Genomic DNA, 21402 nt, shown 5'->3' with positions numbered 1-21402 from the left:
TCAATGTTGGAGGATATGCTTGTATTGTGGATGACTTGTGTCTCCTGCTAAGAATTTGTGGACAAGTTTATCTACCTCAATCCAACTGTATCCTGATGCTTTGGCTATTCCTCTTTTACTCATCCAATGCCAGACCTTTGCAACATCATCCCACCTATTGGCCCTAGCGTAAATGTTAGGCAACAACACATAGTTTGCATGCAGAATCCTCTGGCTCAACTGTGAAAAGCTTTCTGGTGGCAATTTCACCAATTTCAATATTGCAATAAGTCTTGCATTCCCTAAGCAAGGTCCCACGGACACTAGCATGAGATTCCACTTGCATTGCATTTATCAACTGATAAGCCGCCTCAATAAATCCTGCATGGCCAAGGAGAATAACCATGCAAGCATGGTGATCAACCGAAGAAGGCTCTATTTTGTAGTCTCTGGTCATTCGCCTCAACCATTCATGACCCTTACCTAGCAGGCCAGCATGGCTGGCTACATGCAGTTAAGATACCCAAAAAGGTGACTGCATCTGGCTGCAAACCACCAATTAATACCTCCGAACAAAGTTGCAGGAAATCTCCTACATGCCCATGTTAGCAAAACCTAGAATCATCGTATTATAAAACACTATATCCTTGCAGGGCATCTCACAGAACACTCAATAAGCATCATCAAGACTCCCACATTTGGCATACATGTCAATTAAAGCATTGAACATGTAGATATTCATTTCCATTCCACTACAGTCTTTTATGTACTCGTGTATTTGTTTCCCTTTCTCCAAAGCTCCAATGCATCCACAGGCTGAAATAATAACAACCATGATGATTACCCGATTGGGTTCCACATTCTCCAGTGTCATCTCATTGAAAAGTAGCAGAGCTCTTTCATCATCTCCACTGTGAGCATAACCTCTAATCAATGCATTCCAACAAGGCACATCCCTCATACACGTGATAAAAAAAGTTCCTGTGCAACTTGCATGTTTCTATGATTAGTGTAACTAGAGATCATGGAAGTCCATGACATTGAACCCCTTGAGTCATTTTGTCAAAGATTTCTCTGGCAGCTTCAACATTTTCAGCTTTTCCATAGCACATAATTATGACATTACACATCACAAGATTTCTCTCACATGAAGTTTCAAACAAATGCACAGCTGGTTCAATGTAGCCAAACTTGGCATACATGTCCATAAGCGTTGTTTGCACATAGATGTCGGTATTCAGTTCCAGTTTAACAGTATGAACATGAATCCGGTTACCTTCTTGAACATCTGACAAAATAGAACATGCTTTGAGAACAGATGATAGTATATAACTGTTCGGTTCGATCTTATATCTCTGCATCTTCCTGTATATCAGAATAGCTTCAACTGTAGCTTGAGACTGCTTTCTTGAATAAGCTGTTATCATGGCAGTCCATAGGAACACATTCTCTGTGCCCATAGAACAATCAAAGATCGTACGGGCATAATCAATATCTGCCAACACTTTGGCACTCAAAGATAGAAGTTTGACAGAAAGATAATTTTCATGGTGGAGACCAGTTTTTCTCATAGGAGCATGAATCTGCTTCAACAGTTTCATAGATGCACGTTTCTTGAGGCTCTAAAAAATTGCCCCTCTAACCCTCCATGTCCTGAACTAGTTGAAGACGTCCATTCAATCAGTAAAGAACTCGGTCATTAATATACATGTGAAGATTACACTTTAGAGCAAGCTAAACACCTCATCTTTATTGGTTCAAAAACATGTAATATTGTGTGAAGTTTATTAATCTTCATAACCACTAATAGTAAAATTATATATTGATCCCTTATTATTCGAGAGAAACACAAAAATAGGAAAAATGCCAGGAGATTAGAACATGATTGATAGACAATAGAAGAAGAGGAAAAACCCAATAGAAATGATGTTGGCAAATAAACTAGACCAAGAGAGAAAACCCATATGCCAAATGTTGAGGTTCTGCCTCAACCAGTGTTTTAAAAGCGCAAGGGCCAAATTTGCGCCTGAGGCTCAAGGCGCAAGGCGAGGCCCTTGCCTTTCTAAGAAAGGCGCAAAATTACAAAAAAAAAAAAGTGAAAAAATTCCAAAAAAATGCCAAAAAAAATTTGTTAATAAAAATATAAACTTAAAATTTAAAATAAATGATTAAAAAAACCTATTATCTAAAATTAAAATACATAAACATAACATGTAAAGTGTATTCAAATGAAAATTTAAAAATAAAAGAAAACATATAAAGCATTTTCAAGCATGTAAAACCCACAATCTCTTTTTTTTCCTTAATTGCATTGCTTCAAGTAGTTAATGTGATGTAAAACATATTGCATTGTTGATTCTATAAGTCGCCTTTGTAGCACGTCCCTCGAGGCAAGCCCGAACAAGTCTATGTTAGGGTCTAAAATTCTTATTTTTCACATAAAAAATAATGATTTTACAACTTTCATTGCCTTTTAAGAAGATATTTTAATGCAACGAATGAATGACAACATAAGCAAATAAGGGGTTCTCGGAGAACCCCTCGCTTCTATCACTCACTGAAGCTCCAAGAACCCCCTATTTGCTTATGTTGTCATTCATTCATTGCAATAAATTATCTTCTTAAAAGGCAATGAAAGTTGTAAAATCATTATTTTTATGTGATAAATAAGAATTTTAAACCCTAACATAGGCTTGTTTGGGCTTGCCTCAAGGGGCATGGTCAGGGTCTAGGGACGGAGCCCTCGGTACAACCATTAGAATTAGAAAAGAGCAAAAATCGCAAAATTTTATAAAGGCGCAAAGCACATCAAGTACACCAGGCGCACACATTTTGAAAGAGGTGCACCTAGGCGAGGCACATACCCCAAAATATGCCTCGCCTGTGCGCCTAGGTGTGCCTCAGGTGTCAACACAGGCTTCTCTTCGAGGGAGAAGCTGCCTCCTAGGTTTGAAGATGGTGGGAGTGAGTAATGGGGAAGTGGGAATAGGATTGGAAATTTAGTAAAACTTCTCTTATGTTAGACAATTTTGTATGCCCTTAGCTTCAATCAAGATGATGTACTTTATAAGTTTATTGTAAATGAATAAAAGTGCATATTTGATTCATGTTCCCTTGGTATGTTTCTGTGTAATACCCTTAAACTGGATACTTAATGAGACTTGTGTTAGTTTAGAATGTTCACAGCTAGTGGGTCGATCTGGGGAGACCTATCCTGAAAAGGCTGACACTGTGGTCATAGTGACAGGATCATAGTGACAGGATCAGCCCCTTTGTCGGATAAGGGTAATGATCTGAGATGCACTCTCACTGATGGAAACCAAGACTACCAACAACCGATTTCAATCGTTGAGATTTGTTTTGCAAGATATATTTTATACAAAAGTATATATATTATGGTTTCTAAAAGGTTTGCAAAAGGTTTTAATTCCCAAGATCCATATAAGCAGAGAGTGCAACACTGTTCCTTGCATCCGAGGGAGAGGTCATCTCTTGTCAGGCAGTGTATGATCATTATGGGCTAAGAGATTAAGTGTAAGACCATTGAGAATAATACCTGATGGGCTAATCTTGCATCTGCCCACAGTCCCTGGGTGTTACAAGGTGGCTTGGCCTAGTGACCACTTAGGGTAAGTGTTAGGCCCATAGAGCGCATAAGATGGGTTTCAGGGGGTGCATTGTCCATAACAGTGTATTCAGCCAGGCCTTGCAACAAAGGTTGGGCTGAACCCATGTGGCTGATGTGTAGATCAATGTTTTGGTCCCACGCCATACAAGGAAGCCCAACTGGGTAGCAGTTTGGAAGGCTAAGTGAATACATAACCTTAAATAGGCTTCGAACTGGGCTGATTTGATTAGTCAATTAAAATGGGTAGATTTTGAGATGGATCAGCTGATAGGATTGGGCCCAGACCCTATCCACTTAGAGAGTTCAAGATCTAAATAAGATTTAGATCTGTAAGCCTCCTAATTAGATTAGGAGATGGCTGATTTGATCTACAGATAAGATAAGGGTTATCTCTTATCACTTAAATCGACTTCTAATCCAAATATGATTTGGATCACCAACTCCTAATGGGATTAGGAGCTGATCCCTTTAAGATTATAAAAGGAGGAGGGGGCGGCAGCCTTTTGACATGCAATACACAACTCCTATCTTCAGAGCTGAAATCACAAGAAGAGAGAATTCTGCATCATGCGAATACTCTCTTGCCCCTGCAGCCGCCGCCTCCAGTAGTTCGATCTCCTACTCTCTACAGGAGTAATCAAGATTTGATTTTGATACCAATCTTTTGGAGAAAAGATTGATTAGAGCTGTATTCACAAGCCATTCTGTTGATTCTTGCGAAGGGTCAAGTTCATTTAGAAGAACATTGTTGATTCTGCTCCATCTTGCACTGCGCCATCTTCAGTGGGAGTAGATTTTGGATCATTCCTTGGGCGTGAACACCTCCATTGGGAGATAATGTTTCTCCGTATTAAGTATAATCCTTTCCTACTCCTTTTGGTTCAAATCTGGTTCAGTTTATGGTTCAAGAATGATCATTGAAAATATGATTTTCTAAATAGGGAATGCGATTCCCAGTTGAAGAAAGATAAAAATTTTTGAAATTCGCCCTCCTATTCCGAATTCTTTGGGCGTCCATGTGATGGATATCCTATCCCTTCATCTTATTCCTTTGAGCAAGTACAAGACCTCTTTTTATATCAAAGTAATGTACATGTGATATTTTATTACAGTAATCTTGATTTCTTGGTTTGTTACTTGTAACTGAACCATGGTTGATTGGCAGCTGGTTCTTCGTCAGGTATGCTGAGCTGGCTTTTTCCCCCTCCTTGAGATTGCCCTCGTCCTCTAGACTCAATTGTGGGAATTGGAGTGCTAGGTCAGAACAAGGTTCCTATGTGGCTTCTTCCATCGGTAGCCCCATCCAACTGACTAGAGATTATCTAGAGAATGATAGACCATTTTACACAGCAGTTGTGTGAGTGGTGTAGCTATCCACCCATAATGAGGGATGAATCTCCAGTAGTGTCCTACAAGGCCTAAGAAGGCGCGCAATGTTTTGATAGACTTTGGTGGTGGCCAATTTTGGATGCTTTTGGCCTAGTCTGGATCCGCCATGACCTGTCCTGCCTTCACCACATGGCCCAAATATTGTACTTGTGATTGTCCAAAAACACATTTGGATGCTTTTGCAAACAATTGATGTTGCCTCAAGAGTCCCAAAGTGAGAGACAAGTGTTTTAAATGAGATACCTAGTTAGTGCTGAACACAAGAATATCGTCAAACAAGACTAATATGAAGCGGTGCAAGTATGGTCGGAATACCTCGTTCATAATGGCCTGAAATGTTGATGGGGCGGCATAAAGAGGAATTTGTAATGACCTCATGTGTGCGAAACACTGCCTTGGGTACATCCTCAGGATGCATCCTTATTTGATGATAACCCGATCTGAGGTTGAATTTAGAGAATACCATGGCAGCTTGTAGATCATCTAGTAACTCATCAATCAGTAGAATGGGGAAACGATCCTTAACTGTGATTTGATTTAGGTTGTGGTAATCCACGCAAAATCTCCACGTTCCGTCCTTTTTACTAGTAACACGGGTGATGAATATGGACTGGAACTCGGCTGGATAATTGGACAAATTTTTTCCATATTTATTCCCACTAGAATCTTGGGTAGTGGTATGGCCTTACATTTGATGGGGGCTTATTGGAATTATCTCAATTCGGTGGTCAACAGGCGTTTGGTAATACTTTTTAAGGAGTTCTTGTAATTCTTGTTGGGCTTCCGCTAGAATGGGTTCTTCTGCTGTTAGTACGGGGCTGGATGGTTCCACAAACCCTAGTACAGTATCAGCCCCACTGAAGATTAAAGGATGTAAATCAACAGTGAACAGTTGTTCCTGTATTTTAAGTGTGATTTGTCGACAAATACCTTCACACTTTATTTGGTTACCATCTGCTACGTGAACCGTGAATGGATCCACGTGTTCTATGGTATGTCCCATTTGTTTGGCAGCAACCTGAGTTATGAAGTTCAAGGTGCTACCACTGTCAATTAGGACTGAAACTCTACGGCCTTTTATAGACCCGAAAACCCTCATGGGTCGGGCTCACCTTGTTTTGTTTTGCAACTATCACTCAAGTCTGTCTGGGTCTTTTCTTTTCTCTTCTCTTCGGTCTGGAGCATGAAAAGCTGTTGGGCTTTACACCTGTGGCCCGACCCAAAGTTTTCTTCGCAGTTGTAGCAGAGGCCCCGGTTCCTACGCGGTTGCATTTGGGCCGACCCATTCCTTCTAGTAGACACAGGCCGGTGGGTGATTGGTTCATTCGAGATATCTGGACTGAACTGTGGGGTCCAATTTGAGCCTGGTTAGGCCATAAGACAGGGCTGCCTCAGTTTCTTGAGTCGAGTCAGTCTCTCTTCCTGAATTCTGGCGAGACCGAGAGCTGCGTGCAATGACGGAGGTTGGAGGGCCTTCACCTCCACTTTAATTTCTTCCTTCAAGCCGCCGATGAAACATCCTAGAAGAGCAATCTCCGGCTAGCCGTGTACCCTCGTCGACAATTTTTCAAATTCGACCTGATAATCTCGCACAGAGCCTGTTTGCTTTAGCTTTGATAGGGTTTCATCGTAGCTATCAAAGCCAACTGGCCCAAACCTTATGCACAAGGCTTCCATAAAGTCAGCCCAAGAGACCTGAGGATGAGACCTGGGAACCATTGGAACCACAGTGTGGCCTCTCGTTCCAGATGGAAGGAGGCTATGGAGACTCTGTAATGGCTCGATGTATTATGATAGTCAAAGAACTTTTCAGCTTTGAAAAATCCAAGGTATGGGGTCGTCACTAGCGTAGTTGGGGAAGTTGAGCTTGGCCATTCTCCTAGATACTCCTGATTCTCTCCTATTTCCTTCAACTTCTCGGCTGGATTCTTCATTCTCATTTTCAAGATTTCCTGCTAATGCGTTCTTTTCCAATTGTGCCATGACTGCCAACAGTGATTGTTTGATATCTTCCAAATCACCGGTGACTTTGTGTATTTGAATCTCCATGTGATCTACCCTTTCGTTGACAGTCCTGGATCTGGTGCTTGGCATCCTGTTGTCGTCTTCAGGTTTTCCTCGCTCTGATACCAATTGTTGAGGTTCTGCCTCAACACAGGCTTCTCTTCGAGGGAGAAACTGCCTCCTTGGTTGAAGATTGTGAGAGTGAACAATGGGGAAGCGGGAATAAGATTGGAAATTTGGTAAAACTACTCTTATTCCTCCAAGTACAATACCTCTTTTTATATCGAAGTAATGGACGTGGTATTTTATTACACTAATCTTGATTTCTTGGTTTGTTACTTGTAACTAAACCATGTTGCAGCTGGTTCTTGGTCAGTTATGCTGAGCTGTCCCTTCTGCTGATTTCTTGGTTCTTGGTCAGCCCTTCAAAAGGAGGTTGCAGTCTAACAGCCAATGATCTACATTCAATGTTAAAAAATAGAAACAAGAATGTGATCTATCATCACATTTGCTTGTTCTGCTATTCATTCCAACCAGCTGTCATAAAACAGTACAGAAAATTTTCAGAAAATGCAGATAAGATGTGTCTAATTGACAATTGATGTATCAAGAACAATGAGCAATCTATACCTACAAGAAAGTTTCCAGTTAAAAAGATAACAGGAAACACTGAAAAAGGAATTTAAGCAATATCTTGACATTCAGATGTCTTATGTTGCCAGTAACAGGGTCATATGATCCAAAAATAAATAACTTATTACTTGTGAACCAACTTGTCCTCAGCTGATGTGTTACCACAGGCAACTGAGGTTTCTGTACGGATGTGTCAGTGGTGTATTAACTGTGCTTTGCATATAACTTTAGGGGGTGTAGGTTCAACTTTGTCAAAAATGAGTTTATTTCTCACTTCCCATTACCAAGTATAGGAGAATACAATTAATTGCAATGGACATGCGGAGCCCTTGTCTATTTCATTCTTATATGGGTTCTCTTATTAGTCTTTGTTTCTTGCTTCTCCAGTTCTTTTGCATTATAATTGTAGTTTTTTTTTTATTTTGGAAAAGGTAAAGTAATATTTATTGATAAGGAATTACACATAGGAGGCTGAGATCAATCCCAGAACAGGCTGGCTGATCAAATCAGCAAATACACTTCTCATCAAGAGCTAGAAAAACAACACATCTGACACATTACAGTTCTAAAATCCATAGCCACAGACATCCAAGATAACAGCTTGCCCACTGACTTCTGAATTAACTCATCCGGACTTATTGTTACTGAAAATCCTTCTATTCCTCTCGGTCCAGATGGACCAAATTGGGACCAAATTAACTCATCCAAGATAACAGCAATTGGGACCATCTTCCAGACAGTCTTCTTTTTCTTGCTCAAACCCATAAGCTGCCAACAACACAACGGCTCTTTTACCGACCTCGGCATCACTCAGCAAACCTTCAAGGAGCTGAGGAAACGGTTCGACAATTGAGCAGAATACAGACAATGGATACACAAATGATCAGTAGATTCAGCACTTCTCCCACATAGACCGCAAGACAAGTCCGAAACCTGAATTCCCCTTCTCACTAGGTTCTCCTTAGAAAGACATTTATTAAGAGCCATAGTCCAAATTAGGAAGTTGGCTTTTCTTGGGCAGTTGGGAATCCACACTTTCCGATCCGGGAAATCAGGAACACCCCTCCTACCGAGATTAGCAGCCAAAGATTTAACAGAAAACACCTCATCAGAGTTCCACTTCCAATGCCACTTGTCCTCCGAACTGTAATCCAATTCTTGGTTTTGAAGACAGGTCAACAGATTCAATACCTCTTCCACTCCCAATCAAAAAGATTCCTTCGAAATGAGGGACTCCAAAGAACTAAACCACCAGAAATATTATAACACTCTACAACTGAGATCTCTTGATCTGAAGCACACTGGAAGAGGAGGGGGAAGGACTCAGCAAGAAGTTCCTCTGAGCACCAATGGTCCTTCCAGAATTTGGTCCTGTTAACATTACCAACCCTAACTGAGACCCCCGCGGCTAGAGCTGAAAAGTTCTTCATTATCCCATTCCATAGAGAGTTACCCCAGTTCTCTAATTGCCCCAATTCACATCATATTTGCTAGCAATGAGAGATCTCCACCATGCATCATTTTCTACAGAAAATCTCCAAATCCACTTACAGAGGAGAGCAGAATTAAAAAATTTCAACTTCCTTATACCTAACCCCCCTTCAACTTTGGGGAGACAAACTTGCCCCCAACTCACCAAGTGCAGTTTTTTCTCCTCCTCCCAGCCTCCAAAGAAAACTCCTCTGAAGCTTTTCAATCTGATTTGCATTATAATTGTAGTTTACATATTTGCTTTATAATCCTTATTGAGGAATAATTTCTAAATATCCAACTATGTGATACATATATATTGCACTCTTCAGGGTCGGGGTTCACTAATTTGAAAACACCCCTTTAGAATTTGTCGATTGTAGTTTGTTTGTACCTCTTTACCATTATCTCCCAGCTCGGTATATCATATTCTAACAGAAAAAAAAAAAAAAAAAAAAAGTTTGTTGAGCTAAGAATCTGTTATATAAGCTATAACTCTGAAACAAGAGACATCACCCTTCTACGGTTTCGTGAGATCTTTAAGTTTTAATAAAAAATTGATATAGTAAGACTGAAAGAAATTAAAAAGCAATCATATACAAAAGTTAAAGTCATGAATCACTGAACTCACAAGAGAAAAGAATGAGCAATTTCAATCTACAACTAACATTCAGAGAAAACAAATAGTTACTTCATTGGCATTATTCTAATATACATACAAATGTGAATAAGAAATCTGTAACAGGATTGAGGTACCTCAGATGGCACTTGCTCTGTTATAGATGTATGATTTGGCAAAATACAAATACAAAACTAATTCTATTACACTTAATCCAGAAAGAAGCCAATAGAACCAATCTAGATGTGCCCGGTTCAAATTATTTGCAAACCAGCTGTCTTGGCCTCCCCAACTGGTTTCCTTCTCAATGACAGATGAGGAAGTTGCTTAGGAAGTTCCCTATGCCAAAGATGCTAAGGTAGAGGGGTAGACCCATGCTTCTCAATCCATTTGGGACTTGATCATAGAAAAATTCTTGCAAACCAACCATTGTGAAGACATCAGAAATTCCAAACAAGACATACTGAGGAACTAACCACCACACACTCATTGGAAGAGTTACTTGTGGCATATCTACTAGTCCAGAATCTCTGGCCACTTTAAGTCTTTCCTTCTCAACAATTGCTGCCACAACCATGGAAATTAGAGATAGAAACATACCAGTTCCAATTCTTTGAAGCATTGTTATACCAGAAGGCTTCCCAGTATAAACTCTAGCAATTGGAACAATGATACGATCATAAATGGGAATGAACACAACAATTGCAGCACCGATAAGGGACTGGAGTGAGACAGGTGGTATTTCGAAACCAGACGTAATTGATCTGTCCATGGTGAGTCCTTGCTTGATGAAGAAGGTAGAGGATTGAGCAAATACAACTCCATACATTAAACATGTTGCCCATATAGGAACCAAGCTCAGGACCACCTTTGCTTCTTCCACCTGACTGATGCTACACATTTTCCAGTTTTCATCTGAACCATATTGATCATTTGAAACCATAGCCAGTGCTTTGTCAAGAAGTAGTAGTAAAGAAGTTCTTATATATATGTCATCATCATCATCTTAGCTTTACCCCATATATATGGGATTGGCTACACAAATCCTGTCATCATTCCAATCTGTTTAGCGTCATGTTAATTATTAAATTATGAGCCCTTAAATCATTTCTTATTGCTTCGGACAAAGTCCTTTCTGGTTTGTAACTGGCCATTCTAGCCCCTTCAACCTGCAGCAAATTTCTTACAGGTTCCATAAATGGTCTTCTATGCACTTGATCAAACCATCTACTTTCTCTCACTTTATCACCTATTTGGAGCTACAAGATATCATATGTTAAGTACTGCCATGAAACATGGGCCTTCTCATGTATAAAAGCCTATTGTGAGTAGGCATTTCATGGACAAGATATATCCTCCACATTCATGGAACCAGTGAGATGACATAATAATAATCAGGCAGATCCTGAGTTAATTGATCCTTATATTGAAATTAAGAATAAGAAATTATTTTTTATTTTTTACTTGAATTGGTATGTGCCATGCCGAGGGAGTGGTTCTCTTGCTTCTTCCTCCTTCGCAACAGCAGCAGTTGAGGGAGTGGTGCGCCGGTTCCTTGCTGCAGCAACAAACACTTGGGCAATTCTCACAAATGGATTGCTATTGTCTTGTTTGGAACTGTATCGATATGTCTTCCTTCCAAGTAAGAAAACAACAAGCGCAGCTACCATGGAAATGCAGGGAATTCCAAATCCAAGAATCCAGTTTAAGTTATCTTGAATGTAATTTAATATCCAAAGTGATATGAAGACACTGCCATTAATCGCAAAATACCGCCAATTGAAGAATGAACTTTTGGATTTACACTCATCTGGGTTCTGTGCATCAAACTGATCTGCACCAAAAGCTTGCACACATGGCTTGTGCCCTCCCTGGGCAAGGGCCAGAAGATACAGAGAGGCAAAGAAGAAGACGATTTGGAATTGAGGAGTGCATGAGCTGTTTTTCTTTGTGTTCTGGCAGTGAAGTAAGCTCGGAGAAGGAAAAATTGCTGATATCGTCAACAACCCTAATCCCTGTGATTCCATCAAATGTTCAAATGTAAATATAATCATAATTTTATTAGTAAGAATAGCGTCAAAGGCATACAAAACCAAACTAAAAATTACTATTCTTTCTTCCACAAGCATAACCTGTACCGTCTTCAGGAAAAAAAAAAAGTACAGTCGATGGGACTAAGAATTCTGATGTGAGCTGAACAGTCATTCTAAAAACTGTATAGTACCATTTACCATAATCATCTAAGCGTTATGGGATCGATCGGCTCCATGAACTATTTCACCTATATCATCACCATTTGAGCACTTTAACCATTTCTTACCACTTCAACACGTCCTTTTTGCAATAGATGAAGGATGTAGAGAAGCACAAGGGGGAATTTTTTTGAGCCAAAACTAATTATTGTATGGTTTAGAATACCCACTTCCAACAATCAATTTGGACTGGGTTCGAGCTTCATATTGGATTGGGTCAGATTAATCGAGCTTGGGCGGGTTAGTTGAATTTAAAAAATTTTATGTATATATTTTTATAGTCATCTTTTATCAGACTATATGATCTGACTCAATAGTATAATTTATCAAAAATATATAAATGTCATTTTCATATATATATATATATATATATATATATATATATCAAAAATCAGACCCGGGTTGGATTTGGCTGGGTTTAAGTTACTCGAGGCCTCAATCCAAGCTCAACCCTAATTTAGATTAGGCCCAAGTTCTCTGGCTTTGGTTCAACCTATGCAAAAACTTGAATTAGATTAAGTTGAGTTAGGTTGAGCCCATCAAAGTTTCACCCCTAATTGTCTCTAGGGGTGATCATGGGTTGAGGTAAGGTTAGCACCTATAAATCTATAATAAGAACCCCGGACCACAACCTGATTTTTGGCCTATGGCTTTAAATACATTATGTTTAATATCATAAGATATTTGTCATAATTTATGTAAATAGAGGTTTATGTATAATATTATATGCTTTTATTTTATAATATTCGTACGTAACAATATATAGCACTAGTACTATCAACGGATCGGATCTAATACAGATAGGATGTATTAGTCCCGAATTGGCTATTAATCAGTTTCATAAAATAGAGATGGGATTTGTTCCTAATAGAGTGTGTCTCACACCAATCTCACAAGGCATTGTAACTGTGCATTGAGATCATTTCCAGTATTTGATGTTATCATTCATGAGATGTTTTCAATGCACAGTATGATGTGCTGTGAGTAGGGGTGTCCATGGTTCGGTTAATCAAACCATGGGCCTAAATTTCAAATTGAATTGGTAGTATCAGTTTATGGAAAATTGGTAACTGAAATCAAACCAAAGTCAATAAGTTAATCAGCTTGGTTACCTATCGATTTGGTTTGTCAGTTTTTTTATTTTTATAAAATAATAAAAAATTAGATTTACATATAAAATATTATATTATAAATAATAAATAATATTATATATATTTATATATATAATGCATATATATTCATTAATATATAAATAGTATAAAATATATATACCGGTCGGTTCAGTTAACTGTCGATTTTATATTAATTAACTAAAACTGAACCGATATCTTCAGTTTTTAAAAAATACTGAACCAAAACCAAACCAATTAATTTAGTTAACCAAAATTTTCAATTCGGCCTCATTGGTTTGGTTTGTTTTCCTTGTTCCCTCCTAGCTGCGTGGTTGGTGTAAAGTATGCTCTATGAGGAGCACATCCGAATTCCACAAGATTGACCCAGAATTAGAACCAGAACCAATTAATCATCGGTATAATTGGGTTTGACCCAATTAGACCTAATTTTACATAATTATGATCATCCGTGCCTCATCCCAACACGCCAACTATATGGCGTGGGAGATTGTTTCACCAATCTGCTCTATTTAATGAACATGGAAAGTAAATTAGAATATCATGAGACTTTGACAAAAGTTTTAGTGCCAACTTCCAAGTTCCAACCATGCACCATCTTTTTTATCCACGTTTGGGACCGGCAATGTAAGACAAAGTTACATGGGTGGAGTTTATAATTTACCTATGATAATAATAGTAATTAATACTTTATTTTTTATGATATAAAATTGATAAAAATGAAAAGAAAATAATGAAATGTTTATATGTACGTAACGCAACTGTTTTTCACCAAAATTATCTTATATATGTCTATGAAATATAAAATATAACATAAATTACAAGATAACTAAAATATCCCTTTAAATAGTATTAAGGGGGCGTTCTTTTTTCGGATTTTGAGAGGGGAAAGTTGGTTAATGGGATTTTGGTTCTTATTGACCAAGAATCCCATATTCTTTTTTCAGATTTATGTGGGGATAAGGAAAAGTTTATTTTCTTGGGTACCACTTACCTGGGTAAGTGATAATCATCTCCTAGGTGGGTAAATAACTTTTCCACCTAGAGGGAAAGTTGACAACACTTGAATGGGACGAAAATGTCTCTTTTTATAATGGATTTTTATGACTAATATGGTCATTGCCTTATTTACATGAGAAATAAAAGAATATGTGTAAATGCATTTACCCGGGTAAGTGTTCCACAAGAAAAACTTACCCAAGTAACTACATTTACCTAGGTAAAATAACTTATCGAAAAACGAATGAGACCTAAGTATATCACAATTGGTTCTGCACAGCAAGGATCCTCACAACTCAATTATTAATCATGACAAAACCACATAACTAGAATTGGCATCGGGATAATTCCTCCTAAGCCATTACAGTCGAGTATTGGAAACATTTCCCATGAATGACAAGGGAGATGTTCCCAATGTGCAGCTACAATGTCTTGTTAGGATGGTATTGGGAGCATTTTGTTAATTGTAGATTCCTATCTGTATAACACATTTGTGTTTGCAATAAATCCTAATTCCTTTGAAAAAAAAAATCAAAAAATATTCTTACTCCACAAAACCAATGACCAGTCCTGACTATACCTGTTTAGGGTCAGGCTGAACTAGGTTCAGGTTGAGCTTTACTTCTTTTAACAAAAAATGTGTAGACCCCAGGTTGACCCTAGCCCTTATATAAAATTAAAGCCCGAAGTCCAATCAAAACATATAAAACTTATGGTGTAATTTAATAAGCTAAGGGTCCGTTTAGTTCTAGATCAGAATCGGAATGAAAATCCCCTGAAATCAGAATCCCAATAGTCTATTCCCCCTACCCATTTGGATCAGATAGAAATTGGAACGGGATTCCAATTGACGCTGCTTGGTTCATGAAGAGACTAGAATCGGAGTCAACCATCATTTTTAATTAATAAATTATATATTATTTACATATTTTTTATTATACATAATATATCAGGCACAAGGCTTATCTGTGAACGCCTAAGCCCAACCTTAAAAACAGGCTGGTGGACCCGATGATTGAGTCCGAGCCCAAATCCACATGCCTAACACTTTGTCCAAAAAACAGGTGGACCGGGGACCAGTCCGTTCTACTATCCGACCCACGTATAGTTTAATCCCTGGAACAATAGGTTCCAGTTCGATCGGATTCGGGCCTGTCCGATCCATTGAAAAGAGATGGGACGTTTTGTGGGTTATGGATAAATTAAAAGGAAAAGTGCGAAAACATTCGATGAAGAATTCTGAATTTCAGCCCCTATTATTAGCTTTTGGAAAAGTACATGCAGAATTCTGAATTCCAGCCCCTCTATAAACCACATCCTGCCCGTGAAGGATGCATTCCTCCTGTTGGGGTTAGAAAATTCTGATTTGTACTTCTCCCTAAATCATATTCCCCTGTACCATCGAGTTATAAAATTCTGATCTGGCATTAGCCTAATGGAGCACTATCTTCAGTTAAAAGATAGAACGAGAGAGAGAGATGGGGAGACCGGAGATACACTAACAAGAACATAAGTGAAGAGAAAAGAATGGTCCGAAAGCGGCCGAGATAAGCATCAGCAACAAAAGCTCCCAGTAGAGGAAGCATGGATGACACCCCCGATCATGCGTTCACGTTCGCGGCAGCCATCGCCGTCGACTACCGCAGCGGTCCCGTCAGATAGCTTATCAGGTTGGAGGTAATCCCGTAGTAAGCAAATCTCTCCGCCATCTCCACTCCTGTGACCCGTCTTTCAAATCTCATACCCTCAAAGATGGAAGAATTAATTAATCAAACCAAAAAAAAAAAAAATTAATTATGAAAAAAAAAAAAACTAACCTATGATGAACGATGCAGATCTCCAACCGCCGCTCTAACCCGGCAACCTTCATAATCCACCATCCCTTCTACCATATCTTCTCCCAACAACGGAGTTTCACTTGCTGAAGCGTCAAACACCTCCATCCTCCCCTCCTCTCTCTCTCTCTCTCTACGCCACAAAAATCTGAATCCGAAGCTAATATGCAATCAATTCAATGGGAAATTGGGAACATAAATGGGGACCGAGAACAGCCATTCCCAATTGATTGGCGTGGAATTGCTTTAGCTTACGTCACTGACGCGAACCGACTGAAAATGAAATAAACATATCCGAGTATCTGATCCAACCTGTATACATCTGGGCGTATGCAAATATTTCAATTCTGCAATGTTAACTACTAGACATGCGGCATTTAGCACCGATTCATCCAATCCAATCGGGACTTTATTAAGACTGGTCAGATCCTAACCCTAACCCGATAGGTTGGGTCAGTGTGTGTTTATCATTCAACCCGATCCACAGACATTTTTCTGCTTTCAAGTGGATTCAAACACAGCTTATCTGGTAGAAAAGACGAAAATATTTTGAATTTTCATTGATTAATTTAGTAAAAATATGGATCAAATTTTGTGGTTGGAATTGGAATTGGAATCAAAATCTTTTAGTATGGAAATCAGAATGGTCTATTTTCATAGTTTGTTTGATTCATAATAATGAGAATGAGAATTAGAATCAACAGGTGATTTCATTTCTAAGATGGTCATTATCTCAAATGGGGGAATGCCATTCCAGCAGGAATGGAAAATGAGATTTCAATTCTGTCCAACCAAACAGTTGGAATCAGAATAGTTAATTCCAATTCCGATTCTAGACCCCTATTCCTGCCAATCAAATGGGGAATAAATTTTTTGGGGCAGTTCACCCAATATGTTCAAAGGCCCTGTTCACTTTTCGGTAAGTTATTTACCCGAGTAAAGGTAAGTGTATTTATCCATGTTCTTTTATTTTCTAAGTAAATAAAACAATTATCATTTTAGCCATAAAAATCTACTATTAGAAGGGGAATTTTTATCCCCTCCAAGTGTGGGCAACTTTCTCCCAGGTGGGAAAGTTATTTACCCCACCTAGGAGATGGGTATCACTTTCTTGGGTAAGTGATACGTAGGAAAATAAAATTTCTCTAGTCCCTACATAAATATGAAAAAAGAACATGAATTTCTCAATCAATGGGAACCAAAATCATATTGACCAATTTTCCCCCTTTTGAAAATTCAGAAATGAACACACCCTAAGAGAGATGTATGGAAGGTCGAAACGGCAAATTAGAGACCACGAGTGTGATGATTCTTTTGAAATAATGTATATGTGTTTCGCCATTGACCAATGTTCAAACAATGGACTTGAAAAATTGGCAGATCTTGTTAACTAAAAATGTCACCCACCATACTTCTGAACAATGTGGAATTTGACATGGGTTCACCAAACAAGAGAGATAGGCATTGTAAAGGCTGTGATGGGAAAGATATGGGTAATGGGCTTGGCCTCATGAAGTTGCGTACACTACAACAAGTCCTATATAGAGATATAAAGGGGGACCGATGTTGATTCATAGATGAGATTTCTCAAAAATTAGAGAAATTGTTTGTTTGGTAGCATTGTTGCCCTGTCATTTATCAATTTGTTTGCGAGTGATTATCAACAGCAATTTTTGTGTTTATGTGAATTATTTCCTCTATCTATGTCACATGCCGCATCATCCAAAAATAATTGAAATTGGCTTAAAAAGAGAAAGGGTAAATTTCTTAAAGTACCCCTAAGTTTTAGGAAATTGACTTATTCACCCAATCACCAATACTGTTTAGAAATTGACTTAAAGTACTCTTACGTTTTTGATAATTGACTAAATCTTCCTTACCATTAACATCCATTAATGAAAATTTGAAAAATACTATTTTACCCATCATTCTTCTTTAAATTTTTAAAATGTAACATTTGAATAAATCTATAATATTTTATTAAACTTGCGATTAATGGAAATACAAGCACCAAACCTACTGTTAGGGGTGTCAATGGACCGATTTTGGGTTGGACTCCATCCAAATCAAAAACCATTTGGACAGATTGGACGGATCAATAAGACATTGAATTTGGACAGACTGGATGGACTAATATGAAATATTGGATTGGACCTGGTCCGTCCATAATGAATTTATATTGGATTGAGCCAATATCTGGTCCATTGATAGAAGACAAGAACATAGGTGCCAATGGACCATGTTTGAGATGAAACCAATCTAAATTAACATGAATTTGAATAGACCGAATAATCTCTAGATCAATCCAAAATGGTTCAAAATATTCGCTGGACTAGATTGGACCAGGTCCATTTGTAATGGACTCACATTGGACTGGACCGGATTGGACCAAATCCAGTCCAATTGACACCTTTACCTACTGCCCTTCACCCGTGACGGTCATCTCTATTCCACAAATTGAATTCCATAGGTCTACGCGCCAAAACAATTGAGTTCCAAGACGCACTTGTTTCTCTCCGTGAATTACTCGTTTCTTTATTTAACGTTAAAAGAATCCTGTAATTATTCTTTCCTCATAAACATTGCTGCAATTCTTTGAGCTGGTCAACTCATTTCTTTCTTAAATCAAGCAAATATTCCATAGGAAATCCCAACACAAACATTCTTTCTCATATTCTCTCAATTTTTTTGGGAAAATTCCAAATTAGTACATGTATTTAAGGCTTAGTATCACTTTGGTCCTCGAACTTCAAAATATGTAAATTCATTATCCGAGCTTTCAAAATGCGTCAATTTAATACATATTGTTAATTATCTTTCAGTTATCTATATCATGTAATGACATGTGGGATTTAAAAATTTTAAAATATCAAAACTACCCTTTGTAATATTTTTTAGACCATTTTGCTCGTGTCTTTTAAATGTTATCTCAATTAAAGTCAACTCCTTACCTCTAAAAGGGATGGGAGGTCCATCATATGGATGGCTGAACCCTTCATGAAGATTGGGCGAAATTTTAAAAATTTCTTTACTCCCATTCGAGATTCCCAATTTAGAAAACTACATTTTCAAGGTTCGTTGTTGTAACCAAACCGAACCAAATCTGAAACCAAATAAATTGAGGGATATATCTAATACAAAATCCATGCAAGAATCTCTGAAATGGATGGGAGGTCCATCATATGGATGGCTGAACCCTCCATGAAGGTTGGGCGAATTTTCAAAAATTTCTTTACTCCCATCCGAGATTCCCAATTTAAAAAACTACATTTTTAAGGTTCGTTGTTATAACCAAATCGGACTAAATCTGAAACCAAATAAATAGAGGGATATACCTAATACAGAATCCACGCAAGAATGCTCCTCCCAACGTAGGTGCTCATGCCCAAAGAGAGTACCAAATCCTCATTCCACTGAAAATGACACAACTTAGGATGAGGCATGATCAACAAGTAGTTCTTCACCAAGAACAAGTGATTCTTCAACAAGAATCGAATGGGACAGTGAGCATAACTTCTAGATTGTCTCTTCTAACAAAAAATAACATCAAGATCGAATCTTGATCCAATCCAAGAACTGGAGATCGAAAATGGTGGGGCGGCAAGAGCAGTGAGAAAAAGAGAAAAATGCAAGATTAGTCTAACTAAGTTGTCTTCTCTCTGTATTGAGTGAGAGTGTATTCAAGGTTCACCTAGCTTTCTTATTTATAGCCTTAAAGAGACAATTTCCTAATCTCATTAGGAGTTATCCTAATCCAAATCTTTTATTTAGATCTAGACTCTTTAAGTGATAAGGATAATCTCTTATATTATCTGTAGATAGAGATCAACCTTCTGAATCAAATTAGGATTTCCTTTGTTCCAAATCTTTATTTAGATCTGAACTCTTTAAGTGGATAAGGATAATCCCTTATCTTATCTGCTAATCCAAATCCCAGATCCGCCCCTATTTAATTAATCTAATTAACCCAGTTGAAATGGGCTTTTAGGCCCATTAAGCTTTTAGGCTCACTTCCACTTTAATGCTGACTAGCCTAGCTCTCTTTGTATGGCATGGGACCCTATCATTGATCTACACATCAATCACATGAGTTCAGCCTAGCCTCTGTTACAAGGTCTGGCCGAATTCACTATTGAATCTAGTGAATCCCTTAGTCCATCACTATGGGCTCATAATGGGCCCAACATTTACACTAAATCGTCATTGGGTCCAGCCATCTTATGAAGGCCCAATAAATGTTAATGATCAAACAATGGCTGACAAGAGATGACCCCTCCTTGGCTGCAAGGTGCAGTGTTGCACTCTTTATTCACATGGATCCTGGGAATTAAAACATTTTGAAACATTTTGAAACCATAATATATATATATATATATATATATATATATATATATATATGTATGTATGTATGTATATCTCTATATAAATATATTTTGCAAAACAAATTTCAACAGTTAAAATCAATTGCCGACAGTTTAGGTTTCCATTAGAGAGAGTGCATCCCCGACCATTCACTTTGTTTGACAAAGAGGTTGATCATGTCACTATGATCACCCACTCAGGTGAATTCTCGGACTGTTCCAACATACCTAGGTTTTGACCCCCTCTAAAAATCTCACTAATTGGCATATCAAAGACAACCCAATTCGACACGTAGTGCAATATCATAATTGAGTTTAGGGGTTAGGTGTAACATTATAGTTTTGCCCATCTATCTCCAAGGTTCAGGGCAATACTGGAATTTTGGTATGGTTCAAGGTTTCAAGAAAACCCACACTACATGTACCTCAGGTCTCACCTTAGTAGCTGAGACAAGCCACCCCAACCAACTTGGTGGTACATTAGTGTTAGCATTAGCAGGATAAATCTCCCTATATCTATCCAACGGTTGTAAAGATTCTAAACTAACATGAGTCTCATATGTGTCCAATTTAAGGGTATTACACAGAAACGCATCATAATAACATAAATCAAATATGTACTTTATTCATTTACAATAAATGTCATAATGTACATCATGCTGATTAGAGATAAGGACATACACTGTATCTCCCACATAAAACCCATTTCTCTAAATCTGCTTGCAAAGACAAGAAGTTTCCAAAAACCCAAAATAGAGAGGTCTTTGTTTCCTATTCCTATCAATGGTTTCTACAGTAGAAATATAGATGCATAAATTTTTTTGGTGAAGAAGATAATTTGCAAAAGAGAAAAGAGTGGGAATCCAAATCTGAAAACGATACAATATGATATAAATTCTAGGAAGAAGTTTGAGATCGGAAGAAATGAATCACCATCTAAGTTTTAAGAGCAACCCAGATGCCAAATGACCATTTATCCTCTTCAACAAATAGAGCTATCTCAATTTTGAACACCTCTCCCTTTCGACTCCATTCAGTCTGAAATATTAACAAAGGGTCTCCTCCCCAAGAGAATTCTGCCCACGTTTATCGCAGCCACACAT

General features: G+C 38.1%; 1 long non-coding RNA gene and 2 pseudogenes across 2 annotated transcripts; 1 reads left to right on the top strand and 2 right to left on the bottom strand.

The window, feature by feature from the left end:
- On the bottom strand, window positions 1-5374 carry LOC148865972 (pentatricopeptide repeat-containing protein At2g13600-like; annotated as a pseudogene).
- A 1010-nt stretch (window positions 5375-6384) lies between these two features.
- Window positions 6385-7772, top strand: LOC148865971 (uncharacterized). Its single transcript, XR_016109715.1, has 3 exons — window positions 6385-6825; window positions 6992-7239; window positions 7362-7772. It is a non-coding gene; the product is annotated as an uncharacterized LOC148865971 (long non-coding RNA).
- A 2000-nt stretch (window positions 7773-9772) lies between these two features.
- On the bottom strand, window positions 9773-16184 carry LOC148865970 (protein NRT1/ PTR FAMILY 5.10-like; annotated as a pseudogene). Its single transcript, XR_016109714.1, has 4 exons — window positions 15921-16184; window positions 15603-15820; window positions 11185-11737; window positions 9773-10685 (listed from the first exon to the last, which is right to left on the bottom strand). The product of XR_016109714.1 is annotated as a protein NRT1/ PTR FAMILY 5.10-like (transcript).
- Window positions 16185-21402: the final 5218 nt, after the last annotated feature.

This window comes from Nelumbo lutea, chromosome 3 (genome assembly GCF_056320005.1).
Source record: "Nelumbo lutea isolate HS-2025 chromosome 3, American lotus-T2T, whole genome shotgun sequence".
Taxonomy (NCBI): Eukaryota; Viridiplantae; Streptophyta; class Magnoliopsida; order Proteales; family Nelumbonaceae; genus Nelumbo; species Nelumbo lutea.
This window is presented reverse-complemented; position numbering and strand designations above follow the sequence as displayed.